The sequence below is a fragment of the Capra hircus genome, chromosome 2 (assembly GCF_001704415.2).
Source record: "Capra hircus breed San Clemente chromosome 2, ASM170441v1, whole genome shotgun sequence".
NCBI classification, from domain to species: domain Eukaryota; kingdom Metazoa; phylum Chordata; class Mammalia; order Artiodactyla; family Bovidae; genus Capra; species Capra hircus.
The window spans coordinates 38,513,064-38,539,382 of record NC_030809.1 but is presented as its reverse complement, the minus strand read 5'-3'; the positions used below and the strand labels follow the sequence as shown (position 1 = coordinate 38,539,382).

At 37.8% G+C, this 26,319-nt stretch overlaps 1 protein-coding gene across 18 annotated transcripts in view; it reads left to right on the top strand.

Moving 5' to 3' along the window:
- MAP2 (microtubule associated protein 2) overlaps positions 1–26,319 on the top strand; it is a 298,493-nt gene that overhangs the window by 63,783 nt on the left and 208,391 nt on the right. For all 18 annotated transcript variants that reach the window (XM_018060031.1, XM_018060047.1, XM_018060069.1 and 15 more), the window contains one exon: positions 6,479–6,528. The gene's annotated coding sequence lies outside the window, so the exon portion shown is untranslated. The remainder of the gene's footprint in view (positions 1–6,478; positions 6,529–26,319) is intronic.

Sequence of the window (26,319 nt, the reverse complement as noted above, 5' to 3'; positions counted from 1 at the left end):
TCTAAGAATGACAATATCTTTATGGGGGTCTGTTTGTCTCTAACCCTCAGAATTCTCTTGGCTCTTTTTCTCTGTCACATGCCTTTTCATAGCCAACCAGTTCCTAAGCCCCATACGTTATTCAGTTCAGTTCAGTTCAGTTCAGTCACTCAGTCGTGTCCTACTCTTTGCGACCCCATGAATCGCAGCACGCCAGGCCTCCCTGTCCATCACCAACTCCCGGAGTTCACTCAGACTCACGTCCATCCAGTCGGTGATGCCATCCAGCCACCTCATCCTCTGTTGTCCCCTTCTCCTCCTCCTCCCAATCCCTCCCAGCATCAGGGTCTTTTCCAATGAGTCAACTCTTTGCATGAGGTGGCCGAAGTATTGGAATTTCAGCTTTAGCATCAGTCCTTCCAGTGAACACCCAGGACTGATCTCCTTTAGGATGGACTGGTTGGACCTCCTTGCAGTCCAAGGGACTCTCAAGAGTCTTCTCCAACACCACAGTTCAAAAGTATCAATTCTTCAGCACTCAGCTTTCTTCACAGTCCTCAATAGGTTATTACACACTACTTATACACGCTACTCTGGACTGAACGCAAAGTTCATGCGTTGAAGCCCTAAGCCATCAATGTGACTGTATTTAGGAATAAGGTTTTCAGAATATTCCCCTTCTTGGATCACAGCCTTGCATGGCAAAGGGGCTTGTGTAACTCAATGAAACTGTGAGCCATGCCATGCAAGGCCACCCGAGACGGACAGGTCATAGTGCAGGGTTCTGACAAAATGTGGTCTGCTGGAGGAGGCAGTGGGAACTCACTCCAGTATTCTTGTCTGTTAATGTTAAATGAGGTCACAGAGGTGGCCAGACAGTGACTATGGGAGAAGAGAATGAGAGGGTAGCTAGCTATAAGCCTCTTACCAAAACCTGGTTGAACTGGCATCTTGATCTCAGACTTCCAGCCTCCAGAGTTTTGAGAAATATATTTCTATTGTTTAAGTCACTCAGCAAATGGTATTTTGTTATATAGCCTGAGCAGTCTAAGATGTTTGCATCTGCAGTAGTTGGAGTCTTCTTCCTTCTTTGCATCAACACTTTCTTTACGCAAACTGATGCTTCATTACCCACCACTTAGACTCCTGAAGGAGATACCTAAATGGTTTACTCTTTAATATCTCCTCATCTCTGATCCAGTCCACACAGTGATGTCACTTAAATATTTTAATCATATAATTCTTGAATAGAAAACCTTCAGTGGTTCACTTTAGTGGAAAAAACTGAGTGAGTGAGTGATAGTCACTCAGTCATTTCCAACTCTTTGTGACCCCATGGACTGTAGCTTACCAGGCTCCTTGGAATTCTCCAGGCAAGAATACTGGAGTGGGTTACCATTTCCTTCTCCAAGTGGGCAAAATTGAATATATTTAATTCTCTATTCTCAGATTGTCATTCAAGATCGTTTCTGCCTATACAAACCCAACCTAGACTTTCACCCAATTGTTGCTGTTCTAGTGTATTATACTCCAGCTAGGTGAAGCCCCAGATACCCCTTGGTCTTTGCTTTTTTCATTACTTTTTACTGCTAAGTCCTTTCTCTGAGTCCATTGTCTGAGTTGGTCTCATTTCCGTTCTGTCTCCAACTATCACAATCCTTTGCCTCCTTCAAGGCTCAACTCAAATGCACCTCTGAATCCTTATCCTTATATAATAGGCTTTCATTTTTATCCTCCTTTGTTCTCCAGTGTCCCATAGCTCTTTGTTGATATTTCTTAGTGACAAAAGGTATATTCTGCTTTGTATCATTGCCTTTTGTCTTTTGATTTTTCATAACTACCTCTATCCCACTAGATTCTAACTAAGCTTTTAGATGGCAAAGAGCTTTTGATCTTTGAAATAATAAACAATACTATTTTTAAACTGTCCTGTATTTTAAAATATAAAGATTGTGCTTACTATTAAAAAATAAGCACTTAAATATATTTTAAAAAATAGAATCTATTTTTAATTTTAATTTGCATACTGTAGTATTCCCTACATTTGTATGTTAAGTGAAGTTCAAGCAGTAACTTTTCAAGACTCAGGCAGTTATAGTTTCTTTTCATTGAGACTCTTGTGTAACTTTAAGAAGAGAGAAGTACAGAAAATGTGAAAGGTTTTTCAAATGAGAGTTGACCTTCGTAATCTAATAGCAAAAATATGTCTATTATTTTCAATTTTTATTCTTTGTGAGATGTAAACAGGAATACTGCTGCCTGATATCCAGTTTATAATTCAACCTGACCATCACAAAATGATGTATGATAGACCGATGTAAGATTATTTCTCATTGGATAAAGAGGAGAAAGAAAGATTTAGCAATTAATTCTCAAGATTAGTTTCTGACATATTCCTGCCTTTTTGTTGTGGAGAAGAGACTCAGGATGAAGAAGTGGTGCTTTCAATATGCTGATAAGTTAAGCTGCCTAAAAGCAGATGCTGAATCCTATTGAAAAGAATTTCATTTGAGTTATGCTGAGGGTATTGTTTAGCAAAATACTACACAAAAAGTCTTGACCTCTGTGTGTGAAATGGCAGATGTTCACAGTGAGGATTGAGCCTTGGGGCAACATAAATCTTCACTATTCTGTGCCTGTTTGCTCGATAACTGGGTTGAGTGGGGAAATAAAAGGTTCAGAGAATTTTTTACAAAGCAGCTGCTCCAGGCACTGCAAATGGATGTGCTGCCCTTAAGATAAGAAAAGCAAACAAGCAAACAAAATTCCCCAGACAGTGTGAGTTCACCAGGTCAAAAATGAACACCTCTTCTCCCTCAGAACTTTTATATTACACATTTTCAATGCAAATCAGGTGGGTCATGGATGGGATTTTTTTCCTTATCTCTGCTAAAAGGGGAATTTTCAACCATTTCTTTACATTTGACAGCATCAGAAAAGCAGCATCAGAAAAGTATGACACGAAGCATCTTCATTCATTTAACAATCACTAATTGATATTCTTCAGTGTACTAAGCCAATGGGTTCAAATACGAAGTTAACATAATTGAAATAGTACTGATATCTTGAACAGAGTTTGTGTGTCACATATGCTTCACTGAAAAGACAATAAACATTTTTGGAAACAGGGATGGGTTGATGGGACAGTGATGGGGGTAGGTCAGAATATCCTCCTAGTAACATCTGTTGTTGTTGTTCAGTAACTCAGTCGAGACTGACTCTTTGTGACCCCATGGACTGTAGCATGCCCGGCTTCCCCGTCCATCACCAACTCCTAGACCTTGCTCAAACTCATGTCTATTGAGTCAGTGATGCCATTCAGCCATCTTGTCCTTGTTGTCCCCTTCTCCTCCTGCCTTCAATCTTTCCTGGCATCAGGGTCTTTTCCAGTGAGTCAGCTCTTCCCATCAGGTGGCCATTATGGATCATATAAAGCAGCCAGGTTCGTTAATTATAAAGTCTGACTTTTGAAAAATTCTACAAGTCTCATTTAGTTTTTACTTTGACAGGATGGGCTTCCCTGGTGGCTCAGCTGGTAAAGAATCTGCCTGCAATGCAGGAGACCTGGGTTCTATCCCTGGGTTGGGAAGATCCCCTGGAGAAGGGAATGGCTACCCACTCCAGTATTCTGGCCTGGAGAATTCTGTGGACTATATAGTCCGTGCGGTCGCAAAGAGTTGAACACGACTGAGTGACTTTCACTTTTGACAGTATGTATTTGAATATATACTCTGTGGGTAAAGAATCTACCTGCAATGTGGGAGACACAGGAGATGAAGGCTTAATCCCTGGGTTGGGAAGATCTTCTGAAGGAGGAAATGACAACCCACTCCAGTATTCTTGTCTGGAGAATCCTATAGACAGAGGAGCCTGGTGGGCTACAGTCCAAAGGGTCACAAAGAGTCAGGCAAGACTGAGTGATTGAGCATGCACACATATATGTGAAAGTTTATGCAGAACAGATAAAATCCAATCTATCTGAGTTTAAAGATACCAGAATATCAATTTAGTATGCCAAAAACTCTTAGCAAGAAGCAGTTGTGATCAAATGGTAAGCTGAGACTTAAAACTGCACATAAATTAACATGTGATTCTATGCAGTCATTCCTTGACTCCAAGCAACTAAGGAACCACTTTTTCTTAGGGAGTAGTGACATATGGTCACTGTGGTTAACATGTATACATGTACAGTAGGCCACTCCTGGTTCTTTGTCTTTCACCCCCTGGTGTTTGTGTGTCCTATTTTAGCTACCTCTTTCATGCCTGGAAGTGCACATGAACATGCACACGTAGTCACACATGACACGCAGTCACATATTTGCAGTGTGTTGAACCACTGTCCTTCCCAGTCTCCTAGTATTTTTTCTCTGATTTTAAGAAAATAATTTCTCCCTCTTCTTTTATATCTCTCTCTTTACTAGTTTTTTCTAAAAAGATAAAATCTCTCCTGATTTTTCTTTTCTTTAATTTTGTGGAGCAAAATTGAAACAAAACAAAGTGCTATGCTTAACAGAGAGTGTCCTAGACTTTCTCAGTTTATGACATTCTGAGTATCTTGGTAATTTTTTCATGGCACCCCTAGGCTGAAAGAAATACCTCAAGTTTTGTTTAATTAGGATACAAATTATTCAGGTATTAACTTAGTCACCTTTTGAAAAAATAATGCATATAAATTGAAAGAAAAAAAACTTTGTATTTTATACTTAGAAACTCACAGTTACTTAATAATGTGTGCTTGTTGGGTACTGACTAGCCTTCAAACCTAAGAGCCAGATTGGACATTCATCCTCATTTCTTACTCCACATTGGTTTTAATGCAGTGTTAGTATTTGCCTTTATATTACAAACACTGTCAAAAACTGAACTTTGAAAAGCTATGGCATCATTGAATGGGATGGAAAGCTGAGTGCTGAAAAATTGATGCTTTTGAACTGTCGTGTTGGAGAAGACTCTTGAGAGTCCCTTGGACAGCAAGGAGCTCAAACCAGTCAATCTAAAGGAAATCAGTGCTGAATATTCATTGGAAGGACTGATGCTGAAGCTGAAGCTCCAATACTTTGGCCACCTGATGCATAGAGCTGACTCATTTGAAAAGACCCTGATGTGGGAAAGATTGAAGGCTGGAGGAGAAGGGGATGACAGAGGATGAGATGGTTGTACGGCATTACCGATTTGATGGACATTAATTTGAGCAAGCTCCGGGAGTTGGTGATGGACAGGGAAGCCTGGTGTGCTGCAGTCCATGGGGTTACAAAGAGGTGGATAGAACAGAGCGACTGAATTGAACTGAGCGAAGCTGAGTTCCTTCACTGTTCACCTAAAACTATCACAACATCGTTAATTGGCTATACCCCAATATAAAATAACAAGTTTTTAAAAATAGAATTTCATTTTCAATCATTTTTAACTAGTATTTTTATATTTTAAAATAAAATTGTGTATATTAAAGGTTTACAACATGATTTGATATACATATGCATAGTGAAATGATTACTACAGTCAAGCTAATTAACATATTATCTTGAATATATGAGTATTTATACTATTGTTTTCATTAAATAATCATGATTTTAGGTTAATTATCTTTTGGACTTAACCTCTGAGTCTAATAATGAACCATTTCTAACAATACCATGTGGAACATATTCAAAGTTCTAACCAGTTAATCACAAACACACTTCTGGAACCTAACGATTATTTTTTTTAATTGGAGATTTATCCATGGATGATCCTTGCTGCAAGCCAAGAATCCCACTCTGTCATCGGAGAGTCATTTTCTCTACTAAGTGTTCAGAATACAGGCTGACTTTTGGAACAGAAGTTGGGTTTGCTTTTTCCTTGGTTTACTTTCTCATTCCTTCCACTTGACAACACACTTCTCAGCATGATTTAGTGGCAAGATTTAGGTGTAAGAAAATAATGAGAAGATTGCTAGGTTGCGATTGGAATCGTCTTATTTGACTTTTGTTGCCTTGTAACAGATTATCGTGTCGTTCAGTTGCTCAGTTGTGTCTGACTCTCTGCAATCCCATGGACTGAAGCAGTCAAACAGATTGTTGATCCTGCACTTTTAATCCACAAACTGTCTGTGGATGTTAAATTAGATTAAGGATTGAATGTGTCAGTTTTATTATTTTTAGTTAAACATCTTTTAAGATAAGTGGTAGTACTTTCAGTACAGAGTTTGTTTAAAAAATATTTATGGTTGACATTTTAGATTATAAGCATAAGCATTGTTCTATTTTAAACAGAAACTGCTGAAAATAGAATAGGATATAACTTGCACATCTAATACATATTTTTAAATAAAATCTAGAAGATATATTAGTTTAAAGTTTCATAACTATGTAATGCCCTTGTAAATGGATGTGGATGTGTTGTCAGCCAGTAAATTTTATGTGTGAGGATTCAAGTAACTTCATCCTCCCTTTTACTAAAGTAAAAGACTAAGTCATTCAGTTGATTTAATTTATGGTATGTTATTCTGTTTATCTTTCAGATTTTATTCATCTGATCCAACCTGTCTTGTGACTGCTGGCTGGAATTAAGGTTGGTGATGTGTTTATATATTAAATTCTGAATAAACTGTGAAATAAAATACAGGCTTGATGAGCCTTTGTAGAGTTGGGTCAGAGTACTTTTGCCGGTAGTGGTAAGAAAGTTGTAATGGTGAGAAATGGATACATTTCAGATTTGCAGACATGTTTTCCTGAAGTGTTTGTTTTCTTTGTTAGTATTTCTTTGGTTATCAAGTTTCATTTCTTTTACCTGCCTTACTTGCAGAATTTTGATTAAAGAAAAAGATTCAATTTTAAGTCATTCATTTAATGAACATATCAGAAGTATGATTTCTTTGCAGCGCTGGCTAGTGTTTTAAAGAATGGTCAGCTTTCTGAGTTATCAGGGAAATACTTTTGAAGCCCACAGTTGGGTAGCCACATTTCCTAAGCATGGTAGAGCTGAAAAATTGTTCATTAATTGCATATTTCAGTTAATTAGCAGAGTTTTAAGATGCCATTCTTTGCTCTGTTTCCTTGTTAATTGGTTTTAGGGGAGACCAAAACTAGCTTAATGGAGTTTGGAATAATAACAGAGCCTTAGAGGGCACTGACATAAATAGGCTTAGAATTTCATTTATTCCCTCCTCTTTTCTTCTCTAAAACACGTATTCATAGTTTAAAAAAAACAAAACTAAACTCAGAATAAAATAACTGCTTTTGTTGCTAATAAAAGAGCAAAATGCCAGATGTTGCTAAACTTTTTGTATGGGTTTTTGATTAATTTAACAGAAAGAAAAACATTGGTTTTCCTTTGTTCTTATATTAATCAGGTATTTAGCCTTCAAATTGCAGTGTTTGGATGGCTCTAGTGGTAAAGAACCCTCCTGCCAATGCAGGAGACATAAGAGACTCGGGTTCAGTCCCTGGGTTGGGAAGATCCCTTGGAGGAAGGCATGGTATTCCACTTCAGTATTCTTTCCTAGAGAATCCCAGGGACAGAGGAGCCTGATGGGCTACGGTCCATAGGGTCTCACAGAGTTGGGCACGACTGAAGCGCCTGGAAAATCCCATGGACGGAGGAGCCTGGTAGGCTGCAGACCATGGGGTCGCTAAGAGTCGGACACGACTGAGCGACTTCACTTTCACTTTTCATTTTCATACATTGGAGAAGGAAATGGAGACCCACTCCAGTGTTCTTGCCTGGAGAATCCCAGGGACGGGGGAGCCTGGTGGGCTTCCGTCTCTGGGGTCGCACAGAGTCGAACACGACTGAAGCGACTTAGCAGCAGCAGCAGAAGTGACTTAGCTCTCCCATGCAACACATAGCAGGCACACAGTAAATATGTTACCTTTTCTGGCCTCATTTTGACCTCATTCTTCCACCCCCAGCACATCTGTCTCACATGCATGTGCACGTGTGTGTACACACACACACACACACAAACTATTATTATTTTCCCTTTTCATGTACAAATTGTGCTTTCTTATCCTTGAAATCTGGATAGACTGTAGCAAATAAGATATGTTGGAATCATGCCTACTGATAGTTGGCAACTTAATATGGAGAAAAAGGGACATGTATATAAAAGTGAGAGTTAAATTTGTAACCTGCATTTGTTTCATTTCATGTTGATATAATTTGGAGTTGAATTTATTGAGGACATTTAGGCTGGTTTCTTATTTACTTCTAAGCATGTTCTATGTAAACTTGCACATGTTTAAACATGGAGTGCTTGTAAGACTTTTTTGGATTTTTTGCTACTCTTCTTTCCCTGCTAGCTTCTACCCATCTGCCAGTAAAAAATAACAACTAGAATGAGATTTTTGCAAAGTAGAAATCTTTAAATCAGGAATATTTTCAATGCATAAAGTTGAATAGGAAGTGTCGTTTTTAAATTTTAATTAAAAGTAAATTGTATTTTGTTCTCTTCCTTTTGGATTTTTGTTTGTGGTTGGTATGGTCAACATCACAACTTGAAATCTCATTTCATTTTGGCTACTCTTCAGAAAGGAACAAACTGAAAAGAAACATGTAAAAGGAAAAGAAATAAAAAAATTTTGTTAAATAGAAAAGTAAATAACTATAAGAGTAATACACAAAAACTTTTAAAATCTAATCCTGTATTCATTTCTTGTATGGAGAATTTCTTTTGTGGGAGTGTGAACATAATTAAAATGTGTTTGGTCTAACTGTGAAAGTCAGGATGACTTACATACTCCAAAATAAATATATTGATTAAAATATACAGTATTCATAGAAATGGAAGCATATTTAAATCTCTCATATTACAAAGTCTTCCTAATTGAATATATTGTATTGTTTCTCTTTCCAGCTGAGAATGAAAAGATATTTAAATTAAATTTGATAATTAATTATCTAAATTATGTTTTGGAAAAGAAGCTAGATGTAACAAAGCTTCTGAAGGATACATCAATTCACCAGAAACAACCAGATTCTCAACACAAACTATGATATATAATGAAAATTAGTATTCTTTTCTTAACTAGAGCTAGGTCCTTTTGCTTCAGGACAAAAGAAGTTTCCCTCATAGAAAAGCTTCTTTTTCTATAATAATGTTAACTGAGTAAAATGACTAGTATTGCTAGATAAAAGCAAGTGGATTCTTTACCAACTGAGCTATCAGGGAAGCTCAAAGTTATAGATAGCTATATTTAAAATGGAATATCAGAACTGTGCTTACACTTCTGCACGGTAAAGGAAACGATGAACAAAATGAAAAGGCAATCTCCTGGATGGGAGAAAATATTTGCAAATCATATGTCTTGTAAAGTGCAAATATCCAAAATATATATGAAACACATATAAATCAATATCAAAAAACAAATACTCTGATTTAAAACCAGGAAGAGGATATGATAGACATTTTTCCAAAGCAGACATACAGATGACCAGCAGGTATATGAAAAGATGCTTAGTGTCACTAATCATCAGTTCAGTTCAGTGCATTCGCTCAGTTGTGTCCTTTGCGACCCCATGAAACGCAGCACACCAGGCATCCCTGTCCATCACCAACTCCCGGAGTCCACCCAAACCCACATCAATTGAGTTGGTGATGCCATCCAGCCATCTCATTCTCTGTCGTCCCCTTCTCCTCCTGCCCTCAATCTTTCCCAGCATCAGAGTCTTTTCCAATGAGTCAGCTCTTCGCATCACAGGGCCAAAGTATTGGAGTTTCAGCTTCAACATCAGTCCTTCCAAAGAACACCCAGGGCTGATCCCTTTTAGAATGGACTGGTTGGATCTCCTTGCTCTCCAAGGGACTCTCAAAAGTCTTCTCCAACCCCACAGTTCCAAAGCATCAATTCTTCGGCACTCAGCTTTCTTTATAGTCCAACTCTCACATCCACATATGACCACTGGAAAAACCATAGCCTTGACTAGATGGACCTTTGTTGGCAAGGTAATGTCTCAGCTTTTTAATATGCTGTCTTGGTTGGTGATAACTTTCCTTCCAAGGAGTAAGTGTCTTTTAATTTCATGGCTGCAGTCACCATCTGCAGTGATTTTGGAGGCCCCCAAAATAAAGCCAGCCACTGTTTCCACTGTTTCCCCATCAATTTGCCATGAAGTGATGGGACCAGATGCCATGACCTTTGTTTTCTGATTGTTGAGCTTTAAGCCCACTTTTTCACTCTCCTCTTTCACTTTCATCAAGAAGCTCTTCAGTTTTTCTTCACTTTCTGCCATAAGAGTGGTATCATCTGCATATATGAGGTTATTGACATTTCTCCTGGCAATCTTAATTCCAGCTTGTGCTTCCTCCAGCCCAGCGTTTCTCATGATGTACTCTGCATAGAAGTTAAATAAGCAGGGTGACAATATACAGCCTTGACATACTCCTTTTCCTGTTTGGAACCAGTCTGTTGTTTGATGTCCAGTTCTCACTGTTGCTTCCTGACCTGCGTATAGGTTTCTCAAGAGGCAGGCCAGGTGGTCTAGTATTCCCATCTCTTTCAGAATTTTCCAGTTTATTGTGATCCACACAATCAAAGGCTTTGGCTTAGTCAATAAAGCAGAAATAGATGTTTTTCTGGAACTCTCTTGCTTTTTCGATGATCCAGTGGATGTTGGCAATTTGATCTCTGGTTCCTCTGTCTTTTTAAAACCAGCTTGAACATCTGGATGTTCATGGTTCACATATTGCTGAAGCCTGGTTTGGAGAATTTTGAGCATTACTTTACTAGCATGTGAGATGCGTGCAATTGTGCGGTAGTTTGAACATTCTTTGGCATTGCCTTTCTTTGGAATTGGAATGAAAACTGACCTTTTCCAGTCCTATGGTAACTGCTGAGTTATCCATATTTGCTGGCATATTGAGTGCAGCACTTTCACAGCAACTTCATCCTGAATTTAGTTCAGTTCAGTCGCTCAGTCATGTCCGACTCTTTGCGACCCCATGAATCACAGCACGCCAAGCCTCCCTGTCCGTCACCAACTCCGAGTTCACTCAGATTCATGTCCATTGAGTCAGTGATGCCATCCAGCCATCTCATCCTCTGTCGTCCCCTTCTCCTCCTGCCCCCAGTCCCTCCCAGCATCAGAGTCTTTTCCAGTGAGTCAACTCTTCACATGAGGTGGCCAAAGTACTGGATTTTCAGCTTTAGCATCATTCCTTCCAAAGAAATCCCAGGGCTGATCTCCTTCAGAATGGACTGGTTGGATCTCCTTGCAGTCCAAGGGACTCTCAAGAGTCCTCTCCAACACCACAGTTCAAAAACATCAGTTCTTCGGCACTCAATCTTCTTCACAGTCCAACTCTCACATCCATACATGACCACAGGAAAAACCATAGCCTTGACTAGACGGACCTTAGTCGGCAAAGTAATGTCTCCGCTTTTGAATATGCTATCTAGGTTGGTCATAACCAGGGGAATGCAAATCAAAACCACAGTGAAATATCACTTTATACTTGCTAAAATGGTTATTATCAAAAAGACAAGTAATAACTGTTGGAGAGGAGGTGGAGAAAAGCAAATTTTTGTGCACTGTTGGTGGGAATGTAAATTTGTGCAGCTACTATGGAAAACAGGATGGAGGTTCCTCAAAAATTTAAAAATAGAGCTGTCATATCATCTAGCAATTCCATTTCTGACTGTTTATTTAAGGAACGTGAAAACACTAATTTGAAAAAAAATATGCACACCCATGCTCATCGCGGCCTTATTTACAATAGCCAAGATATGGAGACAGCCTAAATGTCCATCAGTGGATGAATGGATTACGGTGATATAGAAGAGAGTCAAAATTTACAGTCTTCCAGTTATAAAATAATTTGTAGGATGTAATGTGTAGCATGGATACTACTGTTAATAATACTATATTGCACATTTGAAAGTTGCTAAAAGACTAGATCTTAAAAATTCTTACACTGAAAAAAAATATGTAACTGTATATGGTGATGAATGTTAACTAGTCTTATTGTGGTGAACATTTCACAATATATACAAATATCAAATCATGTTTTATACCTGAAACTAATATAATGTTGTATGTTGATTAAACCTCAATAAAAAATTTCAAATGTCCATAAAGTATTTCATCAGCTCTAAGATACACATTTTTATGTTAAGCTATGTAAAATCAAAAACTACCATAGTTAAATTGTCAATTGTTTTTTCTTTCTAGGTGGCAAATAAAGTGTGTCTTATAGTGGGTTGTATCTTAGATTCTATGAAATATAGTATTACTGAATTTAGATTGAAAAAAATTAAATTTCAAGTTATTACAAAAGAGAATCAGTAAAGTTCGGAAACTATAAAGTCAAGCTTGATACTGATTTTTAAAAACACTTTACACCACACTTTTTACCATTCAAAACAAGGTGAGTTCATTTTTTGACTTTGTTTTCTTTTTTGTTATACTGTGACCAGTATCTTGGTGTATTACGCTCCAGATTTTGACTTATTTATTTTCACAAAATTGAAGTTAAACTTTGTATCCAGTTACTCCTGATTTCTTGAAAATGCAGTTTTAATAACTGTGTAATATTTTTCCTATTCCATAATTATTTTTACCATTTACTCATTGTTGAGCATTCATTTCTGCCCAGACCTGGATCTCTCTTCTTATTCTAGTTTATCCCTCTGACTTGAATTCTTATGTCTTGTAGAAAAGTTGTCTGACTTTATTATTTTATCTTTAAAGCTAGAATAAAACTAACTTAGACTTCTTTTAAGGATTAAATGAGATAATGCATACTTATGGACCTTAAATAGGGAAGATTTCAAGACATTTTAAAATTCTCTATCAAAGTTCTTTTCTTTTCATAGTTTTTACTTGAGTAATACCTTCTGGTATTTCTCCCAAGATGGAATAAAACCAATGAAGATCATTAAATTATTGTCATAAAATAAAATATAAAATAGAAGAGGCCAAAATATAAATATTTTGGTTTTGGACTGATCAAAAAGTAATTTCTATATGCTCTACTGAGTGGTATTGCCTCTTTTATTAAAGATACTGTTAAACTAAGCAGCATATATTACAAGTGAGCAGACTTTCACTTAAAAAAACAGTGTATAAAATGCTAATATTTTCAGGAGACCCTTGTGTCTTACTAGTAAGCTACAGTGGTTGCTTTCCAGAGTCAAGACAAACAAGCCTTTTTTTGACCAGCTACATAGTCAGCCACCTCAAGAAGTTCTGTTTACCTTCTAACTTGCCTCATGATGGTTCACATGGTTACCATCCATAATGGTTGCATACCATATATGGTTCTTATAGCATTCACCCTTGTTTCTTTATGTTATATGTTATGATTATTTCCAGATATATCTTATCTTCCCTAGCAACTCAGAATCTGGGGTCTTCTCTCTGTGCCTTCTGTCCTGGTAGGACCTCGTAGGAGTGGACACCCTGAAAATGCTTATTGAATGAATTGTAAAGTATAGAAGCAAAAATAAACAATTTTATTACATATTTGTAAGCTACATATGTGTGTATGTGTGTGTGTGTGTGTGTGTGTGTGTGTAGTTGTTATTTAGTTGCCAAGTTGTGTCCGACTCCTTTGCAACCCTGTGAACTGTAGCTCACCAGGCTCCTCTGTCCATAGGATTTCCCAGGCAAGAATACTGAAGTGGGTTGCCATTTCCTTCTCCAGGGGGTCTTCCTGACTCAGAGATGGAACTGGCATCTCCTTCATTGGTAGGTGGATTCCTTGCCACTTATATCCTTCCTTATATGGGCATTTATATATTTACATGTGTGTAGATATGTTATAATAATTATTACCTAGTGTATTCTTTCTCTTGGTGAAAGAGAGTTGAGCAAAAAAGCAAGGACTTTAAACCCATCACACAAAAGACATTTGAAGCAGAAGTAATTACTTGGTTCAGTTTCAGTTCAGTTCAGTTCAGTCACTCAGTCGTGTCCGACTCTTTGCGACCCCATGAATCACAGCACGCCAGGCCTCCCTGTCCGTCACCAACTCCCAGAGTTCACTCAGATTCATGTCCATCGAGTCAGTGATGCCATCCAGCCATCTCATCCTCTGTCGTCCCCTTCTCCTCCTGCCCCCAGTCCCTCCCAGCATCAGAGTCTTTTCCAGTGAGTCAACTCTTCACACGAGGTGGCCAAAGTACTGGAGTTTCAGCTTTAGCATCATTCCTTCCAAAGATATCCCAGGGCTGATCTCCTTCAGAATGGACTGGTTGGATCTCCTTGCAGTCCAAGGGACTCTCAAGAGTCCTCTCCAACACCACAGTTCCAAAGCATCAATTCTTCGGCTCTCAGCCTTCTTCACAGTCCAACTCTCACATCCATACATGACCACAGGGAAAACCATAGCCTTGACTAGACGGACCTTGTAAAGGTATGAGAAGGGAGATTGCTTTGTCTTTCTACTTTATTCCTATATTGAGCATAATATAATATACTTATGGATGAAAACATATTTGGAATTCTAGTTATTATATTGATATGTGATAAAGTGAATTTGAGGTTCTGGAAAGATTTGTAGAATGCCTAATTATTTCTTTACCTTTTTAAGGAGAGATACAAAGCTGATGGACTGGAAAGGCCAGTTAGTCGTTGGAGAATTTGCTTTCTTTTGTGCAGCTTTCTGAAATCTGAAGTATCATAAGTACTTATTTTCTCCTTTTTTATTAAAAGTAATCCTTTCCTGTTACAAACGTGACAATCAACAAATAAGCTTCATGACATGATTTGGAATGGGAGAGGTGGGGAGGAGAGGGGCTGGGGGTGAGAGGTAAACTTGCTGTCAACCTCTCAATCTCCTCATGTGAGCCAGTGAAATACTTCGGGAATATATTTTTCCAGAATTGTTCTTTTATTTTTTGACAGAGTCTTAACATACCGAGGAAATAGGTTTATTGATGCCCCAGAGGACAAATAGGAAAACACAACCCATTGGAAATATCTTAAATAACAAATAACAGATACGTTTTTCCCACATGAGAAAAAAAATATTCTAGCTGATTCTTTTTGTCTTAGCTAAATGTGAAAAGTGAAAGTGAAAGTGAAGTCGCTCAGCAGTGTCCAACTTTTTGCGACCCCATAGACTGTAGCCTACCACGCTCCTCTGTCTATGGGATTTTCCAGGCAATGGTACTGATGTGGATTGCCATTTCCTTCTCCAGGGGATCTTCCCAACCCAGGGCTCAAACCCGGATCTCCCGAGTTGTAGACAGACGCTTTACCATCTGAGCCACCAGGGAAGTAATGGCTACAAGAGACCCCTTAGATATGTTTTTATACAAACCTCATACTTAGGAAATCAATCCTGTGGATTTAAGTCATGGGACAGCTGATTTTTATTCTTTCCTGAATTCATCTGAATGAATGCCATTCCAAAAAATGGTACAGCTGATCTTTTTGCAGACCATTTATTTCTTTAAAGAATATCATGACTTTATATGGGCCTATCTTTTTAAGACAGTTTGGAGAATTTAAAAACATAAGAAGTACATTTGTAAGGAGTCCATTCATTTAGAAATCTTTTATTTCTTTTATGGCCTACTTACTGCAAAGTAAGAACTTGATGTTATTAAAAACGGATATGCTTTTTTGTTCCTCAACTTCTATAAGTCTACATGAGACTTACTAAATTTCATCAGTTATTCATCCAAGGATAGAAAAATCATCATAGCAGAAAAAGAGATATACATATAATAGAAACAGGGATAATACATGTACATTAGATAGATACTTGGATATGCATGCTAATGTTGGATGGTTTTGCGAATGAACAGAGCAAGGGCTTTGCTTTTGGACATATTTTATAGGCCATTTCTATTAAAGCAGATAAAATTGTCTGCCTTTTCTGAGCTCATTCTGTCTAATTATTTAGCAATGTAAAAATGCTAGTTGGAAAATCATTTTGTGCTAATAAACCAAAGTGGATTTGGTTTCAGTCCATATTATTCAATATCTTGTGACTGTCAGCTATGTTGCTTTAGAGACTTTGTTTACTTTTCTTTCTACTATTTAAATTTATTTAAAATAGGTTTGAAGAGCTGAACAAAAATAAAATCCTTACTATATTATACACATACATCTGTGTCTATACTTGAATATCTACCTTCTCTCTCTCTTTCTCTCCTTTTTGCCCTCTCTTCTTTCTGTCTTCCAGTAAAAATTGTATATTTTGTTGAATAAAGTTTATAATTCAAATATAGAGAAAGCTAACTTTTAGAATATAAATAAATATTTGAAACTTTAAGTACTATCATCTTCATTTTATGAATAGAGATAGTCACTAAATCAGACACAATTTTTATAATAGACTATTCCTCTGTGAAATGCTTTTTTTGTTGTTGTTGCTGTTTTTAGAAGCTAAGTCATGTCCAACTCTTTTGCGACCCCATGGACTGTAGCCCGTCAGGCTCCTCTGTCTGTGGGATTTCCCAGACAAGAATACTGAAGTGGGTTGCCATTTCCTTCTCCAGGGGATCTTCCCGACCCAGGGATGGGACCCGCATCTCCTACATTGCAGGCAGATCTTTGCGGCTGAGCCATCGTGGGGGAGGGGAATTCCTCTGTGAAATGTAATATTACTAGTTCTTAAAAATATCAAACAGTCTTCTGGAGGGATAAAAATATGTAGAAAACTACATATTTACCCAAATGTAAATATGGTGTATGTGTGTGTATACTATTCAGTAGTGCCTTTATTTATAAGATTCATGTTTAGAATGATAAATGAGAGTGAACTTGATATCTTTTGCCTGAAAATATTTTACATATAGAGTGGAAAAACTTTTTCAGCCTTGTCCTTAAGTTTATTGTCACATGTTAGTGCCTTGCCAGAAGTAGCTCTCTAGGGACAAGAGGAAAGTTTTAGAATGAATTAGTCCACTTAAAAAAAAAAGAAAAAACAACACCTATACTGGCATCTTTAAGGGGTCCTTGCTGCTGCTAAGTCACTTCAGTCATGTCTGACTCTGTGTGAGCCCATAGATGGCAGCCCACCAGGCTCCTCCGTCCCTGGGATTCTCCAGGCAATAATACTGGAGTGGGTTGCCATTTCCTTCTCCAATGTATGAAAGTGAAAAGTGAAAGTGAAGTCACTCAGTCGTGTCTGACTCTTAGTGACCCCATGGACTGTAGCCCACCAGGCTCCTCCATCTATGGGATTTTCCAGGCAAGAGTACTAGAGTGGGGTGCCATTGCCTTCTCCATTAAGGGGTCCTTAGGCAGCCATAAAGAATTATCAGTTCCATAAAGGAGACTAAATTAGACAAAAGGAATAGAAACCATGTATGTGTCCGTGGAGGGAAGGGGGGAGCTCATTTCTGAAATCATTAGGGAAAGTAACATAAGAATTCCCTTCTCTAATTGTGATTTGTTCTTTTTATTTCTAAGTTTTTTTTCATTGTTTAAGAATTTTAGGTAAATTTGGAAATATGGAAAAAGTAGGTCACTGAGTAAGATGTTTAACTTGGTTGGCAACATTATAGTCCCAACACTTTAAATTTCATCTCTTTTAGGGACTCAGAGATCTAACAGGCCATCTGGCATTAATATCACATAATAATAAAAATTGCCTTTGGGGGTTCTCTAACTCTTTTAACTATTTGGAAATGAAGATGAAAATCTCTTCTATTGGTAGGATATTTGAGGCATGTACAAGCCATGTAGGCTAGGTGAAATGAGTTTGAGAAATTATACTTATATATTCAGCCTAGGATATCATATAAATGTTCCAGTGGAAAGTCATCAGCTTTTCTTCTATTTCCTACAGGTATTTCCTAACATTAAAAAAAAAATCCATGTTACTTAATAATTACTGAAGTTACTTTAAAACATCTTACAGTGCTTAAATAATCATCCATCAACTATAAATATACCCCCCACCCACCTCACTGAGGAGTTACCTAAATAACTATTTCACTCTATCAAATGTAATTCTACTCATCTGCCATACCTGGAATTGCTCTTTTTCTTTTGTTTTTCTTTTATATTATAGGGGCTGAATTTTATTAATTTTCTGATATTTTTAGAAATCAGAAATTTGTTAATGTTCTGATTTTTTAGAAATTAGAAATTTGTTAATTTTCTGATTTTCCTATGTCTGGGCAGTTTTTATAAACTTTCTTTTTGGTTACTACTAAGGTGCTCAGTGGTTTCCCTGGTGGCTCAGTGTTAAAGAATCTGCCTGTAATGCAGGAGACAGGAAGGAGATGTGGGTTTGATTCCTGGATTGGGAAGATTCCCTAGAGGAGGAAACGGCAACCCACTCCAGTATTCTTGCCAGGAAAATCCGGTGAGACAGAAGAGGCTGCAGGCTACAGTACATGGGGTCGCAAAGAGTTGAATATGACTAAAGCGACTGAACACACACACACACACACACACACACACACACACACACACAGAGTGCTTAGTTGCAGAAGAACAAAGAGACCAACACACACACACACACACACACACACACACACACACACACCACACACTGTGCTTAGGTGCAGAAGAACAAAGAGACCAACTGGCAAAAGTTGTTTTAACTTTGTGTTTAGAAAATATAAAAGCTCTTTACCTTTACATGAATATCATATTTCTCTGTATAGTTATTCTTTGTGCACAAAAGAGCAGGAAAAAAAACCTCATGGTGGATTAGATTCCTGCTTATAGTTTAAAAAAATAGATATACATAAAAGTAGTTCAACAAATATTTTTTGAAAGAGAAAAATTAGAAGGTTGAGACAAGGGGAGATGGAAGAGGCAGAATCTTGGTCCAAAGTAAACTTGTCTTGCAACCTCTGTTCCAGGTCTAACCTTCCAGTCCTAGCCCCTTCTCTGTGCCTTGGCTTGGCTTCTGTAGACCCCTTATAGGATATGCGCTTTTTCTAACTCTCACTTTCTACTGTATCTATTTAAATTGTTTACCTTTAAACCCAGCTGAACTTCCTTTTCTTATAAGGTCCTTGTGAATCACAATGAAGTACATCTTTTCTGGATATCTCTAGAAAGTTACATCTGTACTTCGTATTTGATTACATTGCCATGTATTAGCTGCTATTTATGTGTATTCACGTTTTCCCTTCCCTTAACTTGACGACAAGCTACTGGAGAGCAAAGGAACCATTTTTAATACTTCTAAAGCACCCATAGAACGGAGGTCTCATATGAACTATGTGTATTCTCAATTCTTGATTTAGTAATAATTGCTCTGATGCATTAGAACTGTATCTTCTCATGTGGGCTTACTTCACATATGCAAAGGTTTTACTATCAGAGTAGTGGTAGCAACACATGGTTTAGAAGTACCATCATTGGTGAATTTCCATGGAACTATGAAACTGTCAGAAACAACCTGATTCCCCAAAGTCTAGATCATTAAAAGACAGAGTCATCATTGGGGCTGTTTCACTCTTTTTTTTCTTTCCTTTTAGACATTTCTGTTTGGCTATCAGGCACTTATCTGTGACTAGAATTTATATATATATATATATATATATATATATATATATATATAAACTATTCTATACCTTGGGTACAGTTCATCCTTCCCCCACCCCTCATCATCTTCCCACCGTTAAAGTGGTATACTTCCATGTGGAGTGCCTTATTAAGGACTCCTTCATCCAAGAAAATGGTACAGTTTGACTAGCTGAATGGGACATCATTTATGACAGTGTCAAAATGGTGAGATAAAGAGCTAGGTATCAAGAATAATATCAGTGTGGTCTTTATGAGATAAATAGTGAACTGGTAAAAAGTATCTCTGATCTAAGCATGACATAGAAGTATTGAAGATACTATGTTTAATCCGAAGAGAAAGCATTTACCTCCAAAAACTTTCTGAAAGAAAAAACAAATCAAATCACGTTTCAAACATTTTTATGCCTCCTCCTGGCATTTTGCCATACACTGTGATGACAAAACATTACATTTCTGAAAGTTTCCTACACTGCTTTGTTGAACAATGAAGTAACTGACTTTTGCATCTTCTTTGTATTTACAAAAGGAACCAAAAATGGTTCCTTTGCTCTCCGGTAGCTTGTCGTCAAGTTAAGGGAAGGGAAAACGTGAATACACATAAATAGCAGCTAATACATGGCAATGCAATCAAATACGAAGTACAGATGTAACTTTCTAGAGATATCCAGAAAAGATGTACTTCGTTGTGATTCACAAGGACCTTATAAGAAAAGGAAGTTTAGCTGGGTTTAAAGGTAAACAATTTAAATAGATACAGTAGAATGTGAAAGCTAGAAAAAGAAGGGCTTATCCTAAAAGGGGTCTACAGAAGCCAAGCCAAGGCACAGAGAAGGGGCTAGGTAGGACTGGAAGGTTAGACCTGGAACAGAGGTTGCAAGACAAGTTTACTTTGGACCAAGATTCTGCCTCTTCCATGTCCCCCTCTGTCTCAACCTTCCAATTTTTTTCTTTCAAAAAATATTTGTTGAACTACTTTTATGTATATCTATTTTTTTGAAAACTATGAGCAGGAATCTAATCCACCATGAGATTTTTTTTCCTGCTCTTTTTGTGCGCAAAGAATAATTGCACAGAGAAATATTTATCTGAGGGTCTGTTCCAAGAGCTTCCATTAGGAAAATTATGTTTTATGTTATATTTTTTTAGAAGAAAAAATAAACACCAATATCTTGACACATGGGAGCCAAATGTTCCAACTGACATTCATGCTATCTGGATTTGTTTTATTTTGGAATGAATATTACCAAGTTTGTTTGCAGTTAAAGGTAAATGAAAGTAAAATTAAATATTTTATCTCTTTAATAAATTTCACTTGGGAAATTTGGAATTTTGCCATTTGAATTATTTGTTAAATTATCTGAAAGGCCTCTACTCCAGGGAGAAGGGTTAATTGGAATTGAAATTGCTGGGGAAATATAATTAAAAAACAAAAACCTCTCCCAACCCAGAAATCCTTTCCACAAAGTTAGTAGACAAAGGAAACAGTCCTGTTAATGAATAAGCATTAAATTAGAATGTGATGAGCATCCAGAGGCAATCCACTAAGAGAATGCAAAGACCAAAAGAAATTTCAACCTTCTAAATAGCCAAGCAAATACAACCTGTCGCGTAGAACCTTTCAAGATAAATAATAACTAGTCCTCTAATAAGAGGACTGAATTTACTTGGCAATTGGGGTGACCATCTGTGTTAGCTAATTGATTTTCTTCTACGGAGAGAGAGAGAGGCTTCTAGTACCTTTATAAGGGGAAGTAGTTTTACAACTTGGAGCAAGAAGCCAACCTAAATTAGGCTCTAATACTCTCCAGCAAGGGAGATAGAGGAGCTATTACCCCTTGAGGCTTGCATTTCAAAAAGATGTCTCCCAGGTCTTTGAAAAAACATTTCTGAATGTGAGCGTGGCCTGAGACTTAATTAGCCCATTATGAAGAATTACATGCGTTTGAAAAGGATAATGGAAGAAATTGTAAAAGAAAAATGAAAGGGGGGAGTCTCTAAGCTTATTTTCAATAGGGAGAATTAAGCCCCTTATTTTTAATTTGTATTTGCCCTTACGATGAATGTGGCTTTCCCAGTGTCTCAGATGGTAAAGAATCTGCCTGCAGTGCAGGAGACTCGGTTTGATCCCTGGGTAGGGAAAATCCCCTGGAGGAGGAAATGGCTAGCCCCTCCAGTATTCTTGCCTGGAAAATTCCGTAAACAGATGAGCCTGGCGGGCTACAATCCATGGGGTTGCAGAGTCAGACACAACTGAGGGACTAACACTTTCACTTTATAATTAAAATATTGTTTCTTAAGAAAAGTATTTAGGGGATGGTTTTAGTTCTTCAAATATAGTGCTGTGGTTTAGTCACTAAGTCATGTCCAACTCTTGCAACCCCATAGACTGTAGGCCACCATGCTCCTCTGTCCATGGGATTTCCCAGGCAAAAATACTGGAGTGGGTTGCCATTGCCTTCTCCAGGGGATCTTCCCGACTCAGGGGTTGAACCAGAGTCTCCTGTGTCTCCTGCATTTGGCAGGTGGATTCTTCACCTACTGAGCCACCAGGGAAGCCGGGTGCACTGCAGTCCATGGGGTCGCAGAGTCAGACATGATTGTGCAACTGAACTGAACTGATACTCTAAAGAAAAAATAGAACTCAAAGTAGAAAGATTTAAGTACAATCATTCCTCTTTCCTTGCACTCTGTAGTAGCCTGGTTGCTGGGTAGATGAGTGGGGTAGGACTGCCCAGATTTAGCTTTTATAAAGGAAGGTGGGCCTCTGCAGAGAGCAGGATGGACAATTAAAAAAAAAAAAAAAAAAGCATAAACTACTCTTTTAAGTGTGTTTTAGATCAGCCATTCACAGCTTTCTGGTGCATTCAACTTTAGCTCCCCTCATCTAAAGGACCTCTGATGCTCATTCAAATGCTAATATTTGGCCATCTGCTTTTTAATTTTTTTTTCCTAAGCAAGACAAGCTGGAGGTCATGTGACCCTAATTATAGCAATTATGAGCTTTCTGGGAGCAATCATTCAGGTTGCACCCAGAGTGAGCATCTGCTGATGATAAATGGATCAGGAGATTACTAAGGCCAGGCTTTCCTGTAAGACCTCCAGTGATTCATTTCTTAATATGAATAAGTATACAGAGCTAAAACCCATATGCTATAATAAGAGGGTACTTCTTCCATAGGGTTACTTTTTTCTTGCAATTTATCTTTAAATTTAGTGAGAACAGTTTAAAACGCATACTTTTGTATGTGTGAACATAATTAGCATTCTAAAGAAGGACATGGAGAAAACTCTAATAATGACTAATAATGAAGCATCAGCCTTCACCTACACGAATTTTATTTCTCTGTACAAAGAGAAAAGAATGTTGCCAGGGCTTAGTAATCTTTCCAGCTGAAGTCTTATTCTATATTATTTATTTTACTTGTAATTATAAGGGTGTGTATTTAAGGGAAAATTCTTTAGACAACCCAAGACCTTCTGAGAGTTATTCTTTAACGAGGCAAAACATTTTCCCTTTTGTAAGGCCCTTTACTTCTTGAGAAATTATAGTTTCACAGGATAGTTTCCAGCAGTATCGTTTACTTTGCTCCCTTTTCAGACTCACAGTTTTAAATGTCATTGGGTTTGTTTTGAACCTGACCCATATCACACAGAAACATTTGAACACAATTGCTCTTGCTGATTGCATGTTGGAATATGTGACAGTATCTTGTCCATGCTGTCTGGATGCAGTCACGTTGATTAATGTCAGTGAGATGAAAGAGAATGCACGGCACCTTCTTTTGAAAATCGCTCATTATGCCAACCTGCCTCTAAAGTCGAGTTCAGAGCTTTTTTTAATTTTCTATTTTAATATTGAGTCAGGCTAACCTTTTCTCTAGTGTGTGTAAAGGGACACCTAGTAAATTATTGATTCGTTAAACAAATGCTGTTGGGAGCACAACAGTGTGCCAGGAAGTGTGCTGGAAGGAAACATGGCCGACATAGTCTTGCCCTTTCTTCCTGGGGCGGTAACTTGAACAAGCTTTGGAGTGCACCTATGTGCTAACAGCACATTTGTGTGATGTACCTAAACATAACGTGCAGTTTGCTAAATGGTTTATTAGGGATTTTAGAATCAGTAGCAACTGATGGCTTTTAAAAGCCTTTTCTGTGGCAGCACCTCTCAAGTGCCCTCCTTCTCTTTTTATCATTAGTAGGAAACCACATAATTAATTCTTCAGAAATAAAGGATGTCTGATTGGATCATGACCTTTTCCTCCCATCTTCATCTGTCTGTCGTTATGCTTCCTCCTTGCTTCTTGTAAACTCTTAAATATTCTTTAAAAAAAAAACAACCTGCTTCAGCTGTAATGATGGATGTTTCTTTTCTAACTTCTTAGAGAAAGAACAGGAAAGAGTTTGGCATGTTAGAACTCTGTCAGCTGGAATTTTGCCTTTTGTAAAGATAATATGAAAAGTACATTTATGATCCACTTTTGGGATCAATGGTTTATGCTTCATGTATTCCATTCTATAGTATATATTAATGGAGAAGCGTCACATGCTGAATTCAATAATTATTGTTTTCATAAGTACTAGCATCCCATGACATTATTATTTTTAATAAATGATAGATTATTTGATAATGCAGTTCAGTTGTTCAGCTTTACAAGACTTCATAAAGTCATAAATCATATAAAAATCATTTGACAGACCATATGTTTAGAGTTGGAGTTCAGAAAATGTTATCTTCATTGATGTAATTCAAATTGGGAAATTTTGTTGTGCTCATCTTGAGAGAAGCCACAAAATGGTGGTGAGCTGCTTCTTACACTGGGTATAAAACCAGACCGCTCATTTCAGCATCATTTCTACAGTGCTCTGGTGCAAAGGATGGGACTTCTTTGTGTTTCACCAGCTGGATCTCACCTGTGATAGGAGAGAACATAATAAGAAAAGAGAGTAACTTAGACATCAAGAGTTAATCAGAGCAGAAAGGTGTGGCTATATACTTCTGAATCAAGGAAGATGTCATAGCATTATGCATATGCCCAGGGCAGAAATGATGGATTTTAGCATACGACAGTAGTTTGAGCTCCAAAAATAGGAAAAAGAGTGAACTAGAAATTTATACACGTGACTATGCATGCTGTGTGTGCTAAATCCCTTTAGTTGTGTCCAACTCTTCTCAATCCGTTAGACTGTAGCCCACCAGGCTCCTCTGTCCATGGGATTCTCCAGGCAAGAAAATGGGAGTGGGTTTCCATGCCCTCCTCCAGGACATCTTTCCAACCTAGAGTTCGAACCAGTGTCTCTAAGGTCTCCTGCATTGGCACTAGTGCCAATTTACCACTAGTGCCACCCAGGAAGCACAGGAGACTATAAATGATACGAAATCATGTCACTGAAGTAGGTTGATGAAGCTTAAATCTCAGATGGAAGAAAATATTGCCCACCAATTTATGTGATATTTCAAGAAATGTTTGTGGCAAATACTTTTCAAAATAACTTGAAATTGTTATGACTATCATCGGTATTTTATGACTTAGAGTGACTGATTGGAGGTTTAGATCAATAGATAAAATAAGTTTCAAAATTATTAGTATGTGCAAGAGGGTTGCAGCTGTAGGTCTCTCCCAGAGAGAGTGTTATGGCCTGCGACCTTAATCCAAGAAATTGACATTAGTAGAGTCATTAATTAAAGTCTTAAAAAGTTCTTATGTGTAAGCTTTTTTTTTTTTTTTTTTTGTCTTTTTACCTTTGGTCATATCTTAAAATTTCCTCATTTGGAGAAAATAATGGTTGATGCTACCTTCTTAGAAATAAAATACTCTATTCAAACATATTGTGACTTATGGACAGAAAGTACAGATCAATAGATCAGTGTGGCATCAGCTTAGTGTAGCCCATAATTCTGGGCAATGAAACAAAAGTAGTCATGACTCTAATGAATTTACAGTTGTCTTTTCTTATTGATCTATGACTACCTGAATCTGCTCTTTAAGTATGACCTATTAAGTTCTACTGCACAGCCTGGTAAGGCACAAATTAAATTCTGATGTTTGTATTAATCAGCTGACACCCATAAGTATTTCTGAGCCTCATCTCTTGTACCTCCTCTTCCTTTATTCTCCATTTCTGCTGTAGGGATGCATGCTTAGTCATCATTTTCACTGGGGAGTCTCTGCTCCACTGGGCTAGATGTCTTGGCTCTGTATGCCATTAACTCTTCAAATCTCATCTGTTGTGGCATTTAGGTTTATTCCCATTGCTTAATCAACTTTTGTTTTTCTTATTGGTTAGATTCTAAGTTCTTTGAGGCAGAGACCATATATGCCTTAACATTTTTTTTCTTTCTGGAAGCTTGTACCCTGCCAGATACAATTCCCTGGTGGCTCAGCCGGTAAAGCGTCTGCTTACAATGCAGGATACCTGGGTTCCATCCCTGGGTTGGGAAGATCCCCTGGAGAAGGAAATGGCAATCCACTCCTGTACTCTTGCCTGGAAAATCCCATGGACGGAGGAGCCTGCTAGGCTGCAATCCTTGGGATCACAAAGACTCGGACACGACTGAGCGACTTCACTTTCACTTTAAATTTTAGTTACTCTCACTGTCACTTTAATTGCTATTGTTGGGTTGTTATTATTGCTGGTGCCTTCCGTTCCCCTCTCTGTTGCTGTTGTGAGCATCTCTGTTCTTACCATCCTGTCTGGGCTGCCATCAGCCTGGGCTTTCTGCATGTTGAAGGCTGAACCCACCTGGCAGATCCCCCACTCTTGCCTCTTGACCTGCAGAAGTCCCTTTTGTTCCCCATTGGAAGCCCCTATAATACTTAACAGTCAATGAAACCACAATATATTTGTCCTTAAGGAGCTTGATTAATAAAAAGAAATCTCTTCAAACTGCATAAGAACAATCAGCAGACCTGTTCAGCT